General features: G+C 48.4%; 1 protein-coding gene across 4 annotated transcripts in view; it reads left to right on the top strand.

Moving 5' to 3' along the window:
• Nucleotides 1-21,928, top strand: part of LOC142588510 (innexin unc-9-like) — a 73,678-nt gene that overhangs the window by 19,016 nt on the left and 32,734 nt on the right. Inside the window, exon 2 of one of the 4 annotated variants that reach the window (XM_075700344.1) lies at nt 14,104-14,187. The exons of the other annotated variants lie outside the window; for them this stretch is intronic. The gene's annotated coding sequence lies outside the window, so the exon portion shown is untranslated. The remainder of the gene's footprint in view (nt 1-14,103; nt 14,188-21,928) is intronic. 4 annotated transcript variants of the gene reach the window in all.

The raw sequence follows: 21,928 nt of genomic DNA, 5'->3' as shown, positions 1-21,928 counted from the left end.
GCCTCAAGTTCTTTGAGGTGCACCCAGAAACGCAGAAGAAATTCTCCAAAAGAAAGCTTTCCGCTGCACCCTGTGTTGTACCTGTCCGTGTAGCGAGTACGGACGACAGCACCTCGTCTGGAATGCAGCACGCTTAATTGGCTGATGCACTGAGCTGTCTGAAGATTTTAGAGTTACACTCTAAGAAAAGTTTGAACCCTGTAGGGCTTATCTTTTCACAAAACAATAATCGTAATACATCTTGCATGAGTTTTCTTCATTTAGTATAGCGTACTTGACGGGTAAGTGTAGGACGCAGCATTTTAACGAAAGTAACTGCTATCAAGACAGATAACGACTTTTGTTTGGGGACAACATAAGCCCCAAATGGATTTTTTAAGGTTTATAGTTAACAAAAACACGAAAGACAAGAAACATCGGAAATTAACCTTGCAGAAATAAATAAATACAACAAAAGGACGCAGCACTGCAAAATATACGAGCCAAATATTAAAACGGATCAAGAGCTCCGCGAGATTTTTCGCTTTTATTGCGAAAGCAATACTGCTCGCACTTTCGGCCCATCGGTGGTCGTGGCGCCTCCTTACACAGCTGCGCGTCACGTGACCGTGTGACGTCACGCCAGACCGAGAGACGGGGCCCCAGATCGCGGCATCGATGGTGGAGGCGAAGCCTTGCGCGCCGCTGCTGCGGCGCTACCGAGAGAGGGCGCTCGCTGGTGTGACGTCACGCTAGGAGGACAAATGGGGCTACAGCTCGGCTACTCGCAGTGGTCGGCGCGCTGCCTTGCGCTATGTCGGATGATGTATAGCCATAAGTTTAACAAAGGGCAACCATGTCCACACCATCAGCCGAACCAAGGCGCAGCCAAGGGTATTGCTTTCGCAATCTTCCAGGCTTAACCAAGCTAAGCCTTCAGCCAATTTTTTTACCCAGCCTCGTGCGTTAGACAGAAGTGCATTGTCGTTTCTGTTTAACGAATCTTGCTTGTCAGCAAGATGCATTGTCAACATCTTACTGATAGGCCGAGTCACTTTCCTGATCGATGAATGCAGAAACCATGGTCTTGATAATGTAACGATTGTGTTCCTACAGCCAGTATTCCTTATCACGCTTCTTCTGGGGTCCGAGCGGCGCTCTACCCCCGTTATCGCCTGAATCAGCTGGTCGTGAGCGGCGGATGACAAAAAATAAATGGAATATAACGAAAGGAATGCTTACATTATACCGTCCCGTAACAATTTTGCAACGAATAAGGGAGCAGAGAAGACAAAGAGTGAACGCAAGCTGTTGGCTATATAGATTCCTTCAAATATAGGAGCTTCTGTTGGCTACAGAAGCTGCCTCCAGCTACCTCTGTGGACACAGGTTATAAAAAATTAAGAAGCTCAGAGACAATTTTAGTGCCATGCCTGCTACTCGCTTCCCCCCCCCCCTCTCTTTCTCATCCCGCCACACACACTTCTGCTTTTGTCATCTTAAATTACAGTTATCACGTTGAGCCTAAAAAATATATCTGGCTTCTCGGTCGTTACTGAGCATATTAGAGCAGCAATGGACGCCGAAAGTTTCCAGAAATAACCAAATTCTTTAAAATGTACATTGCTGCTGTCGTAACGCGCTCAGACACTGCTCAAGCATAAAACATTCAGATGAGGCGCCGAAGCAGTGCGCGCTACAGTTTGTGTGGGAGGTTAAAACTTTATGTCCAAATCCTTTGCTATGCATTATGGGCGCGATGAAACGATCTCCGCATGTTACGCTCATTAGAGTCGGTGCTTTATACGCTTGGCCTTTTCTGCTGGTTCCACCACATTTTTTAATCAAAAGGTAATTACACAAACGCACTCTCAATGCAAAGAAGAACGCTGAAGACAGGAAGCGGAGATTTGTCGGCCTCGATTCCCGCGCTCATCCTTTAGTGCTGTACGCAGCGAAACAACGGCAACGCCAAGTTCGCAACAATTTAAAGTGGATTAAGCCGAGAGCTTCGGTCCCTATTGTATGTGGCACGTCGTGCAACCAAACTCTCGCTACATTCTAACGTTAAAAAGAAGAAAGGAAAACAGTGCCATGGGTTGACGGTCGTGACCGGCTGTCAGGGGGCGCGTTTAAGGTCGGCAGAGGCGGTGCGCGGGCACTAATGTGCGGGAGCTTACACTGTCCGTCCGCGCGGGTAGATTTTATTCCGCTCGGTGTTTGCAGAGCGAAGACGAGGAGCATGAAACCTCTGCCTGGCATGATAATGAGCCCCCTCGCAGACATTAGGGCCTAAGCTAGGGCTTTATTCCGGGGCGGCGGCTTAAGGCCTTTCAGTCAAGTTTAAAACACACCAGAATCGATGTTTAAAAAAAAGAAAAACTGCAAAAGGTGGCAACCAACGGAAGTCTTGATTGATTAAAATAATCGATAGGACACGAGCGGGCCAGCAGTTAAGAGAGGATCGTGGACTACATCAATCGTTAGTACGGTCCTTAAGGGTTTATTACTGAAATAAAGAAAGAGAAAAAAGAAGAAAAGCTGGTCAAGTCGTTGCTTTTCATTTAACGGGGCTCGAACATTAACGTCTCACGTCGTAAAAAAAGAAGTAAGACAGAAAAAAATGGAATGAAACATTGTAAAATTATCCAAGTTCCGCAGTGAAAATACCACGACGCTTAAGAGTGACTTCTGTCCGCCCTCTCGGGCACCACCGATCCCTGTTGGCTTCTTTGCAGTACGTCTGAGCTGCGTGGTGCAGCCGTGAACGCGTTACTACTGATCGAGCTCGGGAGAGTGCTCGTTCGGCTGGCACTGCCGCGGCAGCTGATAGGCGGTGACCGCGTCGGGTCGGCGTGCCGCGTGTTCTTCCACAGAGGGCTCCCTGGGGTGAAATTCGTGCGGGCGCCGCGGAGAGAGAAAGAGAGAGAGAAAAGAACGCAGAGTGCCTCTGAGTCCTTTCCAGGAACTTCACTGCTAGCATTAGAACATTCCCCTCCTTTTATTTAGGTCGTCATGGTATATAAAGAGAACCTTTTATCTCACATTTCAAGTGGATGGTTCGCCTCCTACGCGGTGAACCATTGCCACAAAACTGATGCGTTTGGTTACCCACGTTTTTCTATCGTCTACATCAGGAACGGGTAGGTAGCAATAAAGTTGGTCTTCTGCGAGATCTCCCACGTTTCCACTTGTGGCTCCTTTGATTTTTATTAGATCACCGATAAACTCGGACCAAGTTGGTGTAAATTGCAGTACGCAGTATATGGCTTCTAAAAAATGAATATGTGCGAGGCGTGGCGCCGGCTGTTGTTTTTCTTCATTCTCTAGCTTCTAAGGACAGGGGGTGAAGCGGGGTGGGGGGGGGGGGGGGGCGTGGATGCGACTGATATCCGTGACAGCAAGCATGAGACCTGTGCGCACGCGTTCGCCATTTAATGACCCCTTTAGCGACGAATAAGTCTGTTAAATGTCCAGTATTGTGTACCTGTCAATGTTAATCGAGGGTGTAAATAGCGACGGGGGGTCCCCCACGCGAGTGGTGATGAAACTGCAGGCAGGACCGTTTTCGTTGGTGTCTTGACTACACCTGTCCTTGCGGCACTGAAAAAGGGAAAAGTGAGAGAGGGAGAGGTGGGAGACGGAGAGAGATGGCAAGAAAGAAGGAAAGGGAGGTAGCACGAACGATCGAGCGCGACCCCCGACCTGACATGCCCCGTTGATAAAAGCACAGCCTAGTTTATTCTGTGGAAGGGCCAAGCGGGGGAGCGCCATATTCGCCCAATTTTCTCTGCTGCTTTACGAAAGCGTTTTACTGTTATTGGCCATCGTTGCTCGCCACGCACGACGACGAGGGCGATACTCCCGCTTCGGGCGGCCCCGCCCTGGCGAGCGCGGCGCGAAGGCAGCGCGGGCCGGAAACGACCGCTCGCTCACAGCTGAACGGCATCGGAGCAGCTCCGAGCTGCGGACGCCGACCCTCCCCGCTTCGAGATTTACGATTCCGTATCTCGAACTCCTACGGCGGAAAAGTATTTTCGCTTCCCCTACCGTTGACGACCGCCTGGCCTTCTCTAAACCACGTGCGCGCGTAATACGTCTTCAGCTCCTAAAGCTTGGCGCGGAGCCGCACTTGACTCGCAGTCGCTTTTTTTTTTTTGTCAGGAAGCAGTAGTGGCCGAAAAAAAAATATCTACGCTGCAACCATCTCTCGATGAATGAAACGTTCCTTTGCGACGACATTGTTTCCTCTTTGGTCGTCGATCGCTTCCTCGACGAAGACGGATCTAATCTCGTTCTTTATCTTTGGTTAGATTTCGAAGAAAGGCTTTCCAATTGCTTCCGACAGCCGCTCCGTCACTCCATCGCTCTCTCTGTCTCTCCGCTTCTGCGAGCAGCGGTTTAGCGGGGGGCTCTGATAGTTAATCCCGCGCGCCACGACTTTCTTCCTCCAGCTGGTCGGGAGTCGAACGCGGGAGCAGGAAGGGTGGATGCGTGTCCCGCGCCTCCTCCCGCGGACATCCCGGAAGAGGGAGCGCTCGCGCCGTCGTCGAGGGCGCTGGCGTCGGCCGGGATGCCAATCGATGGCCCGTCCGCCATGGTCACCACGTGCCGCCTCCGCCACGGTCGTTTCTCTCCGGAGGAAAGAGGAGGGGGAGGAGCGCCGGCTAAAAATAGCTCTCCGGGAATGCCAGAGGCGGCCGCATCTGGGTCAGCGCCCAGCGCACGCGGCCGGCCGCCCCAGGGGGACGCAATTTACCACTCATCTCGGGCCGAGCCACTCGCGCCGCTTACCTGCATCCATCAAGGATTTAAGGCACGCGCCCAGGCCATCTCGCAACGGGATCTGGCGGGACGGTGGGCAAGCCCGTCAAAAGGTGCGGGCAAACGCCGTCGGCGGGCAGAACGAGGAAAAGGCCCCGTGATGGACGTTTATGAGAAGAGAGCAACGTCAGAGGGGCTCTATTGATCCTGGCCTCCGGAGATTGCGCTCTAGTTGCTCTATTCATCGGCACAGGCCCCCACTTCTCTGTTTTGACTGCGGGGATACGAGCGCCGGAGAAATGATGCCCGCCAACAGATTTAGTAATGGGCCAACCTTTTAGCCAAGGCAGCGATGACGGGCCTGCTTTTGCTCGCTCTCCCTCTGTTCACGGGCACAAGTCGGGAAAACTCGTTATAAATATGTAATCATGTGGCACGGTGCTTCCCCGACATTGGAGGCGGCGCAAGTGAATGGGTGCGCTGATGTTGTAAGTCGGAGAAAAACATGAATGCGTTGGCACGTAAACGGAAAAGGTTCGACAAAGGGCCCTCCAGAAGAAATGTGATGACAAGACGAGAGATGGTCGCGTAGCAGGGCGCTCAAATTACGTAACTTGCGCATGCCGTGAAATTGAGATCACTCGGCCCCTTTAGAAACTTCACACACTCCGGTACTAAAACTTGCGCGTGCGTGCAACTGTCACAAAACTTTTCACTCCACTTCACCCTGTCAGACAGCGACCGAGTGTTCGCCGGGAGCCATCGTGCGCTTCCTTTGACACGTTTAGGAGCGACGAGCTCCCGCGTTGCCCGATGCTTTCTCGCTGAAAATTGATTCAAGGAAATAGTAGTCGCGTCTCGAATTTTGGCGCGTTCGCGTTGAAACGAGTTCTCGGGCCTCTGGCTCACGCAGGGAAAGACCGGCTGACTACCAAAGCATCGCCTATACCTTCGACGAGTTTTTCCTGATCAGATTTCACTTAGCAGATCAGCATCGTTCGTGTCCTGGCGACAGATGAAATTGCAGCGCCATCATTTAGCGGATTGGCGCCCTTTCCCGCGCTTGCACTACCCGTGTTTTTCTCCCCCCCCCCCTCTTTCTCTCTCACTTGCAGTTGCATCGGGCTATACGTAAGCCAAGTGCCATCACCTCGCGAAACAGTTTAGCAAAAGAGCTTTTAAAGTAAAAGTAATCATCGTGTCTGGGTTTCAGCGCTCGTGTTGCATAGGTTCAGGTGTGTTTACCAGCTAATATCATATTTAACTGCCCCACAGACACCACCTAATTTTCTCATAAACAGAAAATACGTGATGACTCGGTAATCTCAGTCTGGTCATAACTTTTTTTGGAACTGTTAACTGATCATTCAATTCAGATATATCTAACCTCGTACTGAAACAAATAAACACTACTGCTATAATTTTATTTCACAGCGAAGCCATTTCTTCAGAATGCACCTCGCTGTAGTGAATTCGGAAACAGAAGCCTAACCATAGAGTGAACTGCTGATTACTTGAAGCTCTAGAAGCCCAGCATACTGTTGTGTTCGTATAAGCCAATATCTGCTCTTACACATACGAACGCCTTTTACGTGCGTTTATATAACATACGCGCATGAGTAATCAGCACCTTTTCCCTATATCTAATTTAGCTCGGCTTCGCATGTACTAAACAAAGGAAGATTCAGTGCAACATATCATCCGCGGTCCAGCGCTCCTAACTGCTGTCAGATGGACCCACCGCGAGCCTTTCTCACTACACTGCTGAGTTATCGCTTGACTGATTGATGCCGACCATCGCGGCAAATCTGGCTGCACACAACAGCCGAGGGGCACGGAAAAAATTGCCTGCCGGGTCGTTCGGGCTCGAGGGAACTTTCGTGATTCTCGACATGCCAACGAGCAGAACACATTATGATAGACATTCCTTACAGGCCTCGCGAGCTGGCACGGGAGCGCTGCCGCTATATCGCACACATCGCGCCACCTGCCATGCGAGTTGGGCACATTCAGTGCGTACCGCGCGTACTGAGGCGGCGGCGCCTGAACGTGAAGAGCTGCCGGCGTTTCAACACTTCGGGACTATGGAAAGCGTTAGTACACTGCGCTTCGGCATAGCCGAACATTGTTTCCATCCTAGCTGCATGTGCGCTAGCTGATCCGCGTAGCACTTGCCAGATACGTGTGCTGCGCGGATCAGCTATATATAGCGGCTGCAAAAGCTGACAAAATGGCAGGAAGGCGCCGATAATACGGTTGCGTTTGAAATGCGCTAGGGAATGATTCATATAGTATAACACTTCTGTGCACGATGTTCACTTGGGCCGCAATTTTGTAGCGATGGCTTTTCCGATGCTATTCCTTTTTGCGCTTTGACAATAGTCAGAGCGACGCTCCGCCCGCCTTATCAATAGAATGGGCGGCGATTTTCTGGCGATGCCTTCTGCTAATTCTATGCCATTCTTATCATCCACCGTTCACGCCCGACTGATCCAATTGATGAGGCGGGCGGAGCATCGCTCTGGCAACTGACAAAGCGCGAAAAGTGAGAGAAGGAATAGGATCCAGGACCGCGATTTTTTAGCAATGTCTTTTCCGATGCTATTACTTTTAATGCTTGGAGGTTAACCAAGGACGCGCCTGATCGGCTACCCTACACTCGGGGAAGGGGAAATAGGAAAAGATAGATGAGAAAATGAAACGCTCAGAAAAGTAATAAATAATAATATTATTTTTTGTTTTGAAAACATGTATACATTTGACACGAAAGGGAAAGCGAGAAGCAGGCTGACAACTGCCACCGGAAGGGGCACAAGGCCTGCCTATTCTTCAGAAAGAATGTGACAGAAACACAGAAATGGAAGAGAGGCAAGAGGAAAGAGTGAGCATCAGGACAAATCTAAAAGAGTCAATTAGAACACACAGTACAGATCACACACAGTAGGGTCGGTCACTGGAGGTCACGCTACTACAGAATGTTAAATAGAAGAAATAGTGCCTGAGCTACAAACGTGAATCTAAGTTAGGTTGTTCTAGAAAAGTAATAAGAGCGCGATGAGCCTGAACGCGTCGAGACGCACAACAACTCGGATACAAACATTCGTCGAGTGTCGTACACCGCAGGCCAAGGAGATGATAGTCCCTCACTAGCGACATGAGCTGCACACTGAAAGCGGGACACTCTAATATCGGGTGCTGAAGTGTCTCGCAGCGACCGCAAGACGTACACGATGGACTCGCCACACGTCCTTGTCTGTATAAACGTTCAAACACGTTCACACAGCCAACCCACAGCTTCAGCACTTGCGCTCTAGCACGACGAGGCAAGCCTCGACCGCTAACCCGGGACGGGAACGTTCCAATTGCGATGCGCTGGTCTGGACGCTGCTTGAGTAGATAAGTCAGTGTGAATACACTCGTACGCTCGCTACCAGTAAAAAGCGTTCGTACAGTCAACTCGCCTTCAAGAAGCGCAATAGGGCTTTGGATGTGGAAACATCAAATGGCCCACTCAAGGACAAAGCAATATCACGGCTTAAAATAAACTTGTGGGATTTGACGTCCCGCGGAGAGACAATAGGTTACGAGGTGCGCCGTAGTGGTGGGCTTGGAATTAATTTTGACTGCCTGTTGTTTACGCGATTTTTCCATTTCGCCGCCATCGAAATGCGACCGCCGCTACCGGGAATCGAAACTGCGACCTCGTGATCCGCAGCAAAACGCCATGGACACTGAGCTACTGCGGGGAGCAAAAGCATGACTCACGTCCACTTACGATAAGCGAAATATATGTGTCATTTTCGATGCGAAAACATCAAATGGCCTATCCCAGGTAGCACAAAAGAGATACGTAACGTTTTCGTAGCGTTTATCCAAGACGATAAAAACGGGTTAAAGAAGACACGAATGAGAGAACTTCGGCGGGAAAACGTCGGATATTTCTGCTAATGTCCGGCTTAATTACTTTCTTGAGACGATCTAGAACAGGCCTGCAAGACATATTCGAAAAGCTGGTCTAGAAATAGGATTGGGAAAGACACAAGTAATCCCTTTGCCAAAACTATTCGTAACCAATTTCTAAACGTCTTTAGGACGTTATCAAAAAGCCGGTCTAGAAGCGGTCTTGAAAGGTTTACGATCATCTGAAGCTAATTTTCGCGGGTGACGGGCGCGATCAGACATCGTTGTTCAAAACACGCGTTTAGTTTCGCCTCACGCGACTGGCCTATGCCGCGCAGACGTCGTCAGCCGCACCCGTTGGCACGGCCTAGGCCGATCGCGTGAGGTGAAACTGATCGGGCGTTTCGAACAACGATCTCCAATCGCGCCCCAGATGAGTAGAAGCGTCGGTGTTGACTGTAAGAGCCATGGCGCAGTGCCAAGCACTGTTCCACGCATGGCCGGCGCATCGTCTACCAAGTCGCACGAAAATGAGCCTGTTAGGAATAATAAATCCTTAATACCGCCTTTAGTAAGCTACGATGCTTACAACCACAATGGGAATGACATCCTGCAAAGAACAAATGGCCACGTCTTGGCAGGTGGCCAGACCAAGCCCTTCATGCCAAGAGCGCATGAAATGAGAACATTGTGACAAAGCAAGAACACTTTATTAAAATGTAATGCTTATGCAAGGTTCGAACAAACTGTGTGAGAAATGCAAATAGAAATAAAAGTACATCAACAATGACAAAAGTCGCAGAAAGGATTCGTAATGAACTCGAAAGTGAACATTCACTAGCACATAAACAAAATTCCAAGTACACATACAAAAATGAACAGAAAAACCTGGAGTGTACTAAAGTGTCTAATTTATCATAGTAAAGTGCGCGTGCTATTAGATGGACTAGAGTTATGCAGAAGTGACATCGGAGCGAATGGAAGAAGTAGACTGAAAAATGCAAGACTATGAATTGGATGGTAACTGCCTCCAAGCAATGTTACCAATCATCTAGAAGCTTGAAAAGAGCACAAAAAGAAATACCACCGCATACCATCATAAAACAATCCTGTGACAGAAATAAAAAAAATGGGAACAATGCAAAATTGGAAATATTGCCTTTAGGATATATCAAAGAAGGTAATGGCGAGAAAAATAACCATACAACAAAAAAGCAATAAAGTGAAATTAGTACAGAATACTTAAACGGGGGATTCAGTGTAACAAGTGAACACTACTGTAGTACAGCGAACGATGAGACAGTAATGCTGCATCATGCCACTCCAGAACGTGAGAAATGAATATGCAAGCCTCATAAGAAACTTACATAAACATGGAAATAAAATGGAATGCACTGGAAGCTGCATTTGTGTAACAAAGGAAGCAATGGTCATAATAAATAGTAAGTGTTTTATCTAAAAAGCCCTTTACAAGAGGCAAAGTTGTACCTCTCTGGCAAAAATAAGGTTGCAACGAATAATTTGCAAGCCAGCAAATACATTAATTAGCACACTGACATGTCACACTTTGCGCACATCTCCAGTCTCCTAAAGTAAAAAAAAAAGCACTCTGAATGAGAAAAACGTTTAACACATGTAGCCCAGAGCAAATTCTTTGCCAGTTCACTCACACTTTCACATCCAAAAACATTTGCCACAAAGTCCAGGCACAGTTCCACTGATGTTTACCAATTCACCCCCACTTTCACGTCCAAAAATATTTGGCACACAGTCCAGGCAGAGCTTCATAGATAAACAGCTTGAGAGCACCCTACTGATTATTGTGCAGTCCCGCTGCTGGAAATAGAACTGCCGCACATGCTGGTAGTGGTTTCAATCTAGACACACTTGCTGCCCTGGACAGGTATGTCCAGATATCTGCACTGGTGCTCTATTTTGTCGAAGTAGACACATTGATGCACTACGCTGGTAATTGAAATGTTTTGAATGCACAAGTATTGGCTTCACCAGAGAGACTTGCCCACATACCACCACTGGCATATATATGCACTTGCTCTTCACTCAGTAGCATTGAACTTAAGGTGTTCCCTATGTGGGAGCCATGTGTAAAACCGGTGTCACACGACCACTCTCGATCGCGATCAAGCCCGATCCGGATCGAAATTATCGATGCGACTGGCTCACTCTCGTAGCTTGCGCAGAGGAGCCATCACGACTGAGAAATTCGATTTGTAACGGACTGGATAGCGGCTAAAAGAGCCCCGTGTGAAACCGGTATCAAATAATGCACAGACGTACGCTAGGAAAATGTGTTGCACAAGGACAAAGAACTGCGACATGCCCTGTTGTGCGAAGCGCGCGAACAGAACACATGTATATATATATTAAAAAAAAACTGCGAGAGCGCTTCGCGAACTCCATGCGCACACATGGCACCCGCACGAACTCGGCAGGCCGCCGTAAAGCGCGAAGGGCGCACAGCGTACATTCCGACACATGTCCCAAACTGCAAACAATCGTACTACCTAAAGCATACAAGTTATTTTATACCAAGGGCATACTCGACTCACGTATGCAGTATGCACAAGCTAGTTATGCAGCGTACATGCTGTATCCATTCGCCAAATAGTAAAATTGATAACAAGCACAAAGCTACAAGGGACTCAATACATTACTACCATTTGAGGCGTCAAATAAAATCGAATTTGGCCGTTTCATATATTGGACAGAATATATGGACACATGTGGTACCCGGTAAGACCATGAAATACCCATCACGTGGGTAAAGGGGGCGAAAACACAATCGAGAACCTGAAGCGCAAACGATAAAAGCACGGTATGGTGCACGCAAAATTCTGTCAGTGCGCTGTAGCGCGAGGGAAGAAAATAGGGCGAGCACTTGACCTCACCTTCTGGGATACCGCACTAGTAGTGAATCATTAAAAAAAAGCCTGTTTGAACCAGTTCCCTTGTCTGCAACACTCTTGCTAAACGGGAGACTAAAATACCACGATGATGGCTCTATTGCGGAGATCGGCAAGGTGCGAACAGACAGAAATTTTGCCGCCTTTCTTCGCATTCTGCAAAATGCTTTCTTGTTAGGATCACGCATAGCGGCCGACCCCGACGCTAGGGACACACAGGCACGATTTCGTCCCTCTAACTTTCGTCCTTATACTGCCCTTAACGCCTTAATTACAGCGTCAGTGAAAAGGCGCCTCACATAACATGACAATGAACTTGAAGAGCTGATTAGTGCCCTCCACTCCGCGCCCTCCAATTGAAAACACTACTGATTTCCAAATTAAACTACACAAACAGATCGCACAACCCAAACTAATCACAGAACGTCGTTTTCTTGACAGCAAAGCACTGCAACACTTACATGACAAAGGGCAGCGGCAGCACATTCAGAACAGTCGCAAACAGACCATAGTGCCATGCGAGTGCGATAACGTAACTATGCCCGGCTTCACGAATAACGTGGCCGCCTTGATCACATAACAATTGAAAACACTACTGATTTCCAAATTAAAACCACACAAACATATCGCACAACCCAAACTGATCACAGAATATCGTTTTCTTGACAGCAAAACACTGCAACACTTACATAGCAAAGGGCAGCGGCAGCACGTTCAGAACAGCCGCAAACACACCACAGCGCAATGCGAGTGCGGTGACGCGACGACGCCATGACGACGCGGCTATGCCCCGGCTCGCCCGGCTGCCCGGCATCACGAATCACGTGGCCACCTTGGTCACATGATTTGACGACGGTATCGCCACCTTGCGCAAGGTTGGATCGCGTTGATGGGTTGTTGAATATTGTAGAAGCCGCTAAAGAGGCTGACGTGCCGTGGCGTGGCGGTGGCGTTTTGAGTCGTTTGCAAAACGTATTCACCCCTCGTTTTTAAGCTGTCTGGCTTCCACTGTTATCAAAACGTATTCACCCCTCGTTTTTAAGCTATCTTGTTTGGAACGTCTTTGATGCGTCGATTTTGGTCAAAAATCCGTTTCAGACGTTGAATCCCTTAATACGACGTTTTCAAGACTTTGTGTGCTACCTGGGATTGAGCGAAAAAGCCGGCGTCTGCAGCAGCGAAACGGCACCTAAATTCGTATTGGCTGCGACGCCACGTCACGTGCCCGCATCGACGGAGCAGGGCGGGCGAAAGGGTACACGTACTGCCGCGCTGGTGTGCCAGGTGGTGCGTAAGGGAAGAGGGCATCGCCGCGACGCCACGTCAGCTTCGCTCTCGCAAGCCTGTGTTATCGCGCGCACCTTGTCAGCCCAAGCTCTCGCCTGCGTTCTAACTTCGCCTTGGTAACCGCAATGAAAGAATTACTGTATAAAAAGCAGAATAAATTCGAACGGAAGAACGTTGGCGGTAGTGAGTTTCGAACCTACGACCCCGCGCTCAGAAGCTTAGTGACTTACCAACTGGGCTAAACCAGCGTCTTCCATGGGTAACATACCCGTGCACTCTGCTTTATGAAATCATGCTAATTGAAGCGAAGTTTCTATTGCCAAGCCCGGCGTGACGAAAGCCGTGACCAAAATCACCGCGATTTATTCGGGAGCGTCCCCGTAGATTCTATGGCAATCGGGCAAGATACCTAGACGTCACGGATCGAAGTGCACCGGCCTTGTGCTATGCGTCTTGCCCGCAAGGAGTTCGTAACTCGAAAGATCACTCAGCGGCGTTCAAATTGAACTTCATAACTCATTCATTCACAACTGATAAGAAATGCTTAGGTGTCCTCGGATTTTTCTGAATCAGCGCTTGTGGCTGAAAAAGCGCGTGCTGGCCAGCTATAATGCGGCCATGTACATTACGCCTCCATTCTTTTTATCGTATCCCGTATTCCCATCTGTCCTGTGAGTCTCCATTTCGTTGGCTATGGAGATACCGTTGGGCCAGTCTTGCTTGACGCGCCTGCGCTTATTAGAAGCGGCGTGACCGAAGGCTGACAAGCTATCTTTAAGGATATACCTTGTCCTCAGTAGAGTGAGCATCGGGAAGACTCTTGTGAAGACAAATTAGTCGCCAAACCGGCCACTTATACTAACCGGGAAGCTTCCTGCTGCTGTACCCTGGTGAGGAATCGGGAAGCACGAAGTATCGCCAAGTCCGTAGCAAATCGAGTCTTGGCTGAGCCGGTTGAGCGTGCGTCCGCTGCAAGGAACAATTGACTGCAACGCGAAGAGTTGAAGCGGTTGAAGTGTTTGCCACGCTTTCCTTTCGTGCGATAAGCCTTCAGCCAGCTGTGCGACTTTTCAGACTAGCGTGCACTGGAGGCGTTTGCCGTTAAACGTTTGCTGCTCGCGCGTGCCGGTGTTTGACGCTCTTCGTCGTGTCGATAAATCGCGAAGTGGGCTCAGTGCATGTCGGCTTGCTTCGCAGCGCGTGTCCCCGGCGCTCCCATCGATCAAGTTGTTTCCTCTTATACTTGCAGTTGCCCAAGTCGAGCGGTGTTCGTGTCCTCCATCATTTTGGGGCTCAGATGGCAGTCACGCGACCGAATGACGAACTGCTTCCGGTGAGAGCTCGTGCGTCCGGAGATATGGCGAGCGTCTTTTCCGGGTTATACGGCAGCTCGCCTAGTCTGAACTAGACGAACACCGCTTTCATTAGGGGTGCGCCGTCATCGATCGCCGTCTGGCTATTGAAGAGGTTTATCCGTCTTCGTTTTCTTTTTCTGGCACATTCTAACGTGAATCATTTATAGAGCAGTTCATTACGAGCAGCTCGAAACATATAAATTTTATGTTTGGAGCACTTCAGCAGATACAACTTTTAGTTCCGACTTCATCACAATGTTGTCGCCCCGGCTGGTAATCCTCGCGCTTGACAGCAGAACACCACAGGTACTGACTCTCGAATAAATGCTTTAAGCGAAATCAAGAACGAACAAATAAAGTAACATAAAATTTATCTAGAAAGAATCTTTCTTTTGGGGGGGGGGGGGTGCCGTTAGCGAAAGGCGGCCGGTTATCCCTAGAAGTAGCAACGTCAGGTATATCTGATTGGAACTTTCTAACATTTGTGCATCATTACTCAAGATTAATAATACAGAGTTCATAACACGGCAAAGCCGTGCATTGCCGACAAAGGCGAGGACATCCTCCATCAAACAAATTTAAAAGAAATCGCCTTTAAAGGTGCCCAAACAGCCCGCCCTTTTTGAGATAATTAGAGGGCATTTGTATACTTCGGCAGTTTATTACAGAACGAGCAGCGCTGCGAATACGACTCGTAGCAATAAAGATGTGCATGTACAGTTTAAAAAAAGCATGACCGCACAAGTACTACGTTGCTTTCTAATGACCGAACACGATCGCCTCGAGCTGCCGCAAACGTACTTTTGCCAAGTCTCCCGCCGGTCTATATAGGCGGCACCACATGCAGAGGCCCACGTCAAACATTCAAACATTCAAACGCACACGGTGCATTAAAAAAAAAAGAAGAGCTCCTGTGACTTTCGCCTGTACTATATAGGAGAGACAAGTGAGTTCATCCACCGCCTCAGCTTGCATGGCGTTCGGCTGCTCAACTTGAGGTCGCGTATTATTTCTCGGCCGCGGTGGCCACAACGGGGTTAGATTTAAAGGCAAATGAAAAGGGACAAGAGGGGGAATGGAACCCGCCTATGTATTTAGAATTCGGTGCACCTTAGAGAACCCCAGGTGGCCTTAGTCGAAACGAAAGTTTCCAACACGGCGTGCATCAGTATATAGCTTTGGGAACTACAATCACATAAATTAATTCTTTATACAAGTGCCGATATAAGTGCTGTGAGCACTTGTAGGGGTTCATCTGCGTCATCTGTATATACTGGCACGGCGACGCCGATAGTAGCTCTTTTGTCGTCAGCTGTAGATTAACTGAATTTCGCGCGTCTTCCTATACGACACAATGAAAACCTTGCTCTCCTTCAGGAGCTAACAGTGTAATGAAGGCGACGAACCAAGGCCTGTATTCACAGAAAAGGCTAATACGCTAGAATGTTTCGTAAGAGAAAATTTCAGCCAGTCCGGATGCTGGACGTGTTATTGGCTATGTAAGGTGACCGGCCAATGGCAAACAGCACTTACGAACGATAAGCAATTTGTTTGCTGAAGTGTTTCTAGAAGCGTTTATGTAAGCTGTATTACTGTCAGGAAAACTCGCGCTGGGCATGGCGTAACCCACAGGCAGCACATCAATAGCATGCGTGAAACCACCGCATTCTGTATGTGAAATAGCAAGCAGAGCTATTCCGAGAAAAGTGCGCGAAACAGTGATAAGGACGGTCTCGACGCATTGCGTCACCGTTCCTTCGCCCCGCGGAACGTCGTCTGGCGTGTAGTGCGCAATTGGATCCGCTTGGCATCGCGCAACCGTGCCCAGACGACCGTTATCGAAGATAGATGTCAAGTTGCCGTAACGCTACGATTCCCTCGCCCTTTCTTTTCGCAGCGGCAAAGGGTATAATGGAATTGAACACGTGTTCATTTTGCTTTTACATTACGCGCGCTCAAACCATGTTCTGCTCGATTTTTGTGGGCCTTATTCTGTTTTTACTTCCTGTCTTTTTCTTTCTTTCAACACAATTCTGGAACGTGATTTAATATTATTCTTTATCTGACCATAGTAAAAATTTAACTTTGGTTGTACGTTTAGTTTTCTTTTTTTCGCCCATGAAGAGGGTACATTTATCTTTACGTAGGGCGGCCCGATGAAGAAGAGAGCGTGATTACGTCAATACCAGAGAAATTACAGAGACAGACTCTCGTGCGTCGCCTTGCTATCCACGCTGGCCTGTGCCTAGTAAAATTTCTACGAGGACGTCCTAAATAGAGGCATGCATCGTCACTGACCTCTGCCCGCCATCGCAAGTCATATACCTAGTTTGGCACTGACTGACACACTTATACAGGTGTATGTAAGAGATACCCCAATGTTGATGGGCGCTCCCACCTTCACACGACAAGGCGGTCGTCGTTCTTCGGTGGACGAACTCGCTGACTGCGCAAAGTTTGGCCCGTACGCAGACCTCAATGGCACTCGGCGGCGGCTACAAGTCGTTCGCAGCACTGTGGAAGCTGCAGGGCTCCTCAGCCAATAGGAAGGCCGATTAACCCTCGAGGTGGCTTCATCTGCACCGCGTCGTCTGCTCACCGCTACACTAATTCGCCGTATACGGCGTGCATGCGCAAAGGTCCTAACATGTCCCGTATCAATGTAGGGTATCATTTACCAAGCAAAAATAAAACTCTCTAATCCGGCCCATAACCAGACAGTTACGCCCTGAACTTTATCCCGCTGCGCAAGGATATTACGCTCAGGATACTCCGCGGCTCAAGGATACGCCTCGTATACCATCGAAGAGAAAGAGAGAGAGAGAGAGAGAGAGAGAGAGAGAGAGAGAGAGAGAGAGAGAGAGAGAGAGAGGTGGGGAGGGAGAGAGAGAATAATACAGGAAGGCAGGGATGTTAACCAGTCAACAGTCTGGTTGGCTACCCTACACTGTGGGATGGGAGAAGGGGAAGAGAAAGAAGGGATAGAGAAGATGTAGATACGTGTACGGACAGCATTTGAGTTAAAGTCGCTCGAGCAAACCAGAAGTTTTTAGAAAACACAAAAGTGCCTTCACTGCCGTCTGAGCCGATGATCGGTCGGGACAGTGCTCTAATATTGTCTGTTCACTCAGAGGACGATCATACCATCGGAAGTGTTGCAAACGACTTGTGAGGTGGCGTTTTCAAACAAACATATCTACAGCACCAGCATGGCGTTTGCTAAGTGTTTCTGCGAGCGCCACGCCCACAGGCCCTATACACATATTCTCCTTATAGTTCTCAGTGCACACACAATCGCAGAAAGCTAGCAGCCAGGAAGTATATACAGTGAAAGAAACAGAAATTTACTCTTCCGTGTGACAGCTTGTTGCGCGCACTGCCGGCTGGGAGAGTTCAGTTGTCGTAGTGGGGACATTTCAGATATTTCGTTGACAATGATTTCCACGAGTTATGGCGTAAGTGCGTCATATGTCAGTAATTTCGGCGTCACGTCCGTAATAAGTCCGCCTCCTATTCTCGGCAATGAAGAGAGCACGCGTAACGGGAGACGAAACACACAAGAGGAGAAATTGTGTTTGGTCTCGCGTTACGCGCTGATCGTAATAACGCAGAACGAACAAAGCTACACCTTACTGAGCGAAGAGTTGTCATGCTACCACCGTTAGGTTCCTTCGAGAGTGAACATCTGTGCATATATGGTCGATGGATGGACGTTGTTATAGCTGGGGCACGCGTAAAGAGTCATGGGCTTGCTTTCTTTTTCTTTCTGCCACAGTGCGACATCTCTCGCGGCATTCGGTGCTTGTGTTGTTCTTTTAGTCTCCCTTGTATCCGCGTCTATCGCACCTGCTTTTAAAATTGTGAGATTGCTTAGCACACTCGACGTACTGCGAAAGCTGGCATGTAAATGAAGGTGAGAAAAGAAGCCAGAGTGCAATTTAAGAAGAGAAAGCACAAAGGAGGATAGTTACTCAGCGACTATTACCCTATCGATGGCGCGGTGGTAAACGAAGTGTGCGAATATAAATATTTGGTAGTGACGATTACGAATGGCACTTTCGTGGCCTAAACGCATCTGCACCATGCGCATCCGCTTCATGTCAGCTCAGGTTCTTGAGACACAAATCCAAAGCCAGCCTTACTGGTTTATTGTATTTGAAATATAGGAGTCTTACTTGACCAAAATTTCGGTACCATAGTGTGCCACGTAGGACCCTATTGAACTAAAGGAGAAGCAAGCAACTTGTGTTACGAAGAAACGATGCTTGTCTTCACCTTGACGAAAACAAGTCTCCTTGCCGATACGTTGACTCCAAACAGAGGCTTGCCTTGTCCAGCCACTCTTAACTACATCGTCTCCATCCTCCTGTGAACCTCTGTGCTGTTTAAAAGACAAGCAGAAACAGCAAAATGTCCAAACTCTTCCGGCCCGCTGCACCTTTAATAGGTATAGGTCAACTGATTAACCTGCTAAACTCACGGTTTACAGTGGTATCTATAAACGAGAGACAATAAGAAAAATTTCGAAACAAGTTTTTGTATTCACTCTACACGCACTCATTAAAACTTGTGGCAAAGATTGATGCAAGCGCATCATATAAATCTGGACTTGGTGGGTCATGCATGAGTTGCACAGACGGAGGGATTGGCCCACGACGCGCTCGCATGTCATGGCCTGCGCCTTGACGTTCACAGCTTCCTAAGTTCCGGTTGGTGCATCACTGAATCAGGAACAAACAGCGCACAAGACGGCATATTCTAATCCTTACCGCGTCTGTTGCGCTATTTCTTCTTTATTCAACTGGCTAAGCCAATCGGCTGCAGTGTAGTTATTGCGGCTGTGCTCGTTCGCAAAATAATTCGACTCGAATTTGGGCTTGCGTTCATCACGCGTTTTTTACTGAAGGCGTAGAACGTTAGAGCAGACTTAAAGGACGAATCGGCATGGACCCAGTGCTGAGCTCATATTTACATAGACTACAGTTTTACTCAGGTTCCGTAAACAGATGCCACGCTATCGAGAAAGAATCTTTTCGCCAACACCTATACCGGAAGGCGCTCACTCGGTGGCACGGCACTGGAAGCGAGAGCAGTTGGGCACGCCCGGGCCTACGTGGTCATCACGCTAATTCAACTCGGCGAGCGAATCGCTGGAGATTGGACGCGACCAAAGCACGCGTAGCGACAAAACGTGCTTCACACTTGCAGCCTGTCGCCAGGCGATAATGCAGATGGTGCAGAGCTCCGGAGCCGTTGAGCTCACAAGTGGCCGCTCAGAACGCGCGGCTGCCGCAACGCTCGTCCCTCTGAGTTGTGCGCACGCACGCCTCGCCGTGACACTGACATACGACCACGGCGAGCTGCCAGCGGCTCTCTCTCTCGAGAGAGAGAGAGAGGCGCTCCCGAGGACTGCATGAAAAATCTGCGAGGGCGTTGCCGCGAGCCGTTCGCCCGGAGTACCGCTTGAAACGTTTTGGTCATCCCCCCCCCCCCCTTCTTTTCCTTGCGTGATCATCGCACGGAAACTGCGAAGACTTTAGGGAACGTAAAGGCGTGACAGGCCCGAATAAACTTCGTGTAAGACAGCATGCAAGTACCAATCAGTTATGGGAAAATCCAGGTGAGAAAGAACGAGGCCCATTAGCGGCGATAGAATATGTGCTACTTTTCGTCCGAATGCAATTAGGGAGGTTATAAGAAGAGGCTACACTTGAAGCGACATACGTAACGGAAGTCCGAAGCATTTGTACTTCCTAAGCGTGCGCATGAATTAGCGCTGGCGTGCGTCCGCGCTCTTTGTCCAACGAAATGCGGCTGCATTTGGCCGGACCGGTGCGAGAACAGCCCGTACTTCGCCACGTGCGCCGTGTTTTCACTGCGCTGCATATGGATGAAGCAGGCCAAGGGACGCTTGCGTGAGGAAGTACGCAGACTATAGCGATTATCTGATGTCAATACACACGATTGATCAGCGTACAAACGGAATAAAAGATTGCAACGTATACTTGGTACGGGCTGTGGAGAACTGTGTTTACACTGCCGACTAACGGAAGGTCTATACTCCACGACCTGATGTAATATATCAGCGCCCTGATTCTTGGCAGCTATTGGGAAAGCGCTAAGTGCTCCGAAATATGCATTAATAGAGCAGCTTTTATATATATATATATATATATATATATATATATATAACTTCGTGAAATCTTATGGGCGAAAAGTATCCTTTATCCCGGTCGAGGCTCCAGGAAATTCTGATTTTCATAGCGATTATTATTATTATTATTATTATTATTATTATTATTATTATTATTATTATTATTATTATTATTATTATTATTATTATTACCACCACCGCCGAATTTGGATGGAGGTATCCCTGCGTATACTTTAGGTCTTGTCAATTGCTCAGCTGTTACAGCTTTTTTCCCCACCGCAGAGATACGTTCCTTTAATGTGACAGCACTTTGTGAGAACGTGGTATGCTGGAATGTTGCACGCGGTGCTATTTGTCGTCAAATTTCAGTCACAATAGATGTGGGTACATATATCTGGAACGTCAGAATAGAACACGATACGATTTCCAGGCAACGTAGAGCAACGCGCATCCGCCTTCTTAAACCTCCTTGGAAAATTGGCTTCGGTCACCCGTGGTTGGTTTCCGAGAGGGATAAAGCATTCGCCACTTTAGCTGTGGGAAGCGCCAGTTGAGGAGGGGGAGGGGGGGCATGAATTAACTCTGCTGTAGATTTAGTCATGTTATTTTTCTATTTATTTAAGTAAGTTGTAACGAAATGCTTCATGACCAATGTTGGAATAGCCGACTTTCTCGCAGACTCCTCGTATGGATATGAAACACATGGAGAGGCAAACGAGCCGTGCGGGGGCTTCCCCTTTTGCTTTACCCTCCTGTCCTCTCTGCCCTGACCTCTTCCCACCGACCTCGTTACTATCAAGCGTTAGACTACAAGAAAGGATAAAGTAAGGTCAGTAGCTAGCGCCAACGAGCTGCGTACATATATACGCAGAAGACGCGCTTCTTCCTTCTGCGTCATAAACTTCCCAGAATCTGCGCTATAGAACGACTTGCCTCGTTCGTCTCATTTGTCGCCGACGGGGCGCTTTCCCTTTTTGTCGCCGGCGGCTTTAAACCGAAGGTTTCAAGAGCGGACTGCCGTTCACCGATCGGTGTCGCCGATGGTAACACCACTCTTGCATTCCTGGCTTTCGTAAAGGCAATGCAAAAGAGGTCTAGGGATACAAAACAAATAAAAGACAACTAAGCCGTCCATATATATATATATATATATATATATATATATATATATATATATATATATATATATATATATATATATATATACACACACTTTCCAGAATGCCGCGGGGGTTTCCCTTCCGCCAACTGCTTGCTCCCCAATTTTCCCCTGAACCTTCGATGTCCCTGTTCTCCGGCATGTTGCACTTGCTCGTTTCCGCGCTCTCGCATGGTGCTTTTTGACTCGTCTCTATTCTCTCGCACGATATTTTTCAATCCTCTCTATTCTCTCGCATGCTACTTTCCTGGCTCTGTAGTGGTAGTTTGCTTGCCGGGTCTTGAAGTTTTGTCTCGGTAACGGTGAGCAGTGTGACCAGGGACACAAAATCGAATTCACCATAAAAGAGGCGTAAGTTAATTTTTGTCGCAAGCTCGTATCTATTCCGAAATATAACATCTCTGGT

This window comes from Dermacentor variabilis, chromosome 1, assembly GCF_050947875.1.
Source record: "Dermacentor variabilis isolate Ectoservices chromosome 1, ASM5094787v1, whole genome shotgun sequence".
NCBI classification, from domain to species: Eukaryota; Metazoa; Arthropoda; class Arachnida; order Ixodida; family Ixodidae; genus Dermacentor; species Dermacentor variabilis.
Note: the sequence above shows the minus strand (reverse complement) of the source record. Positions and strands in the feature narration are given on the sequence as shown.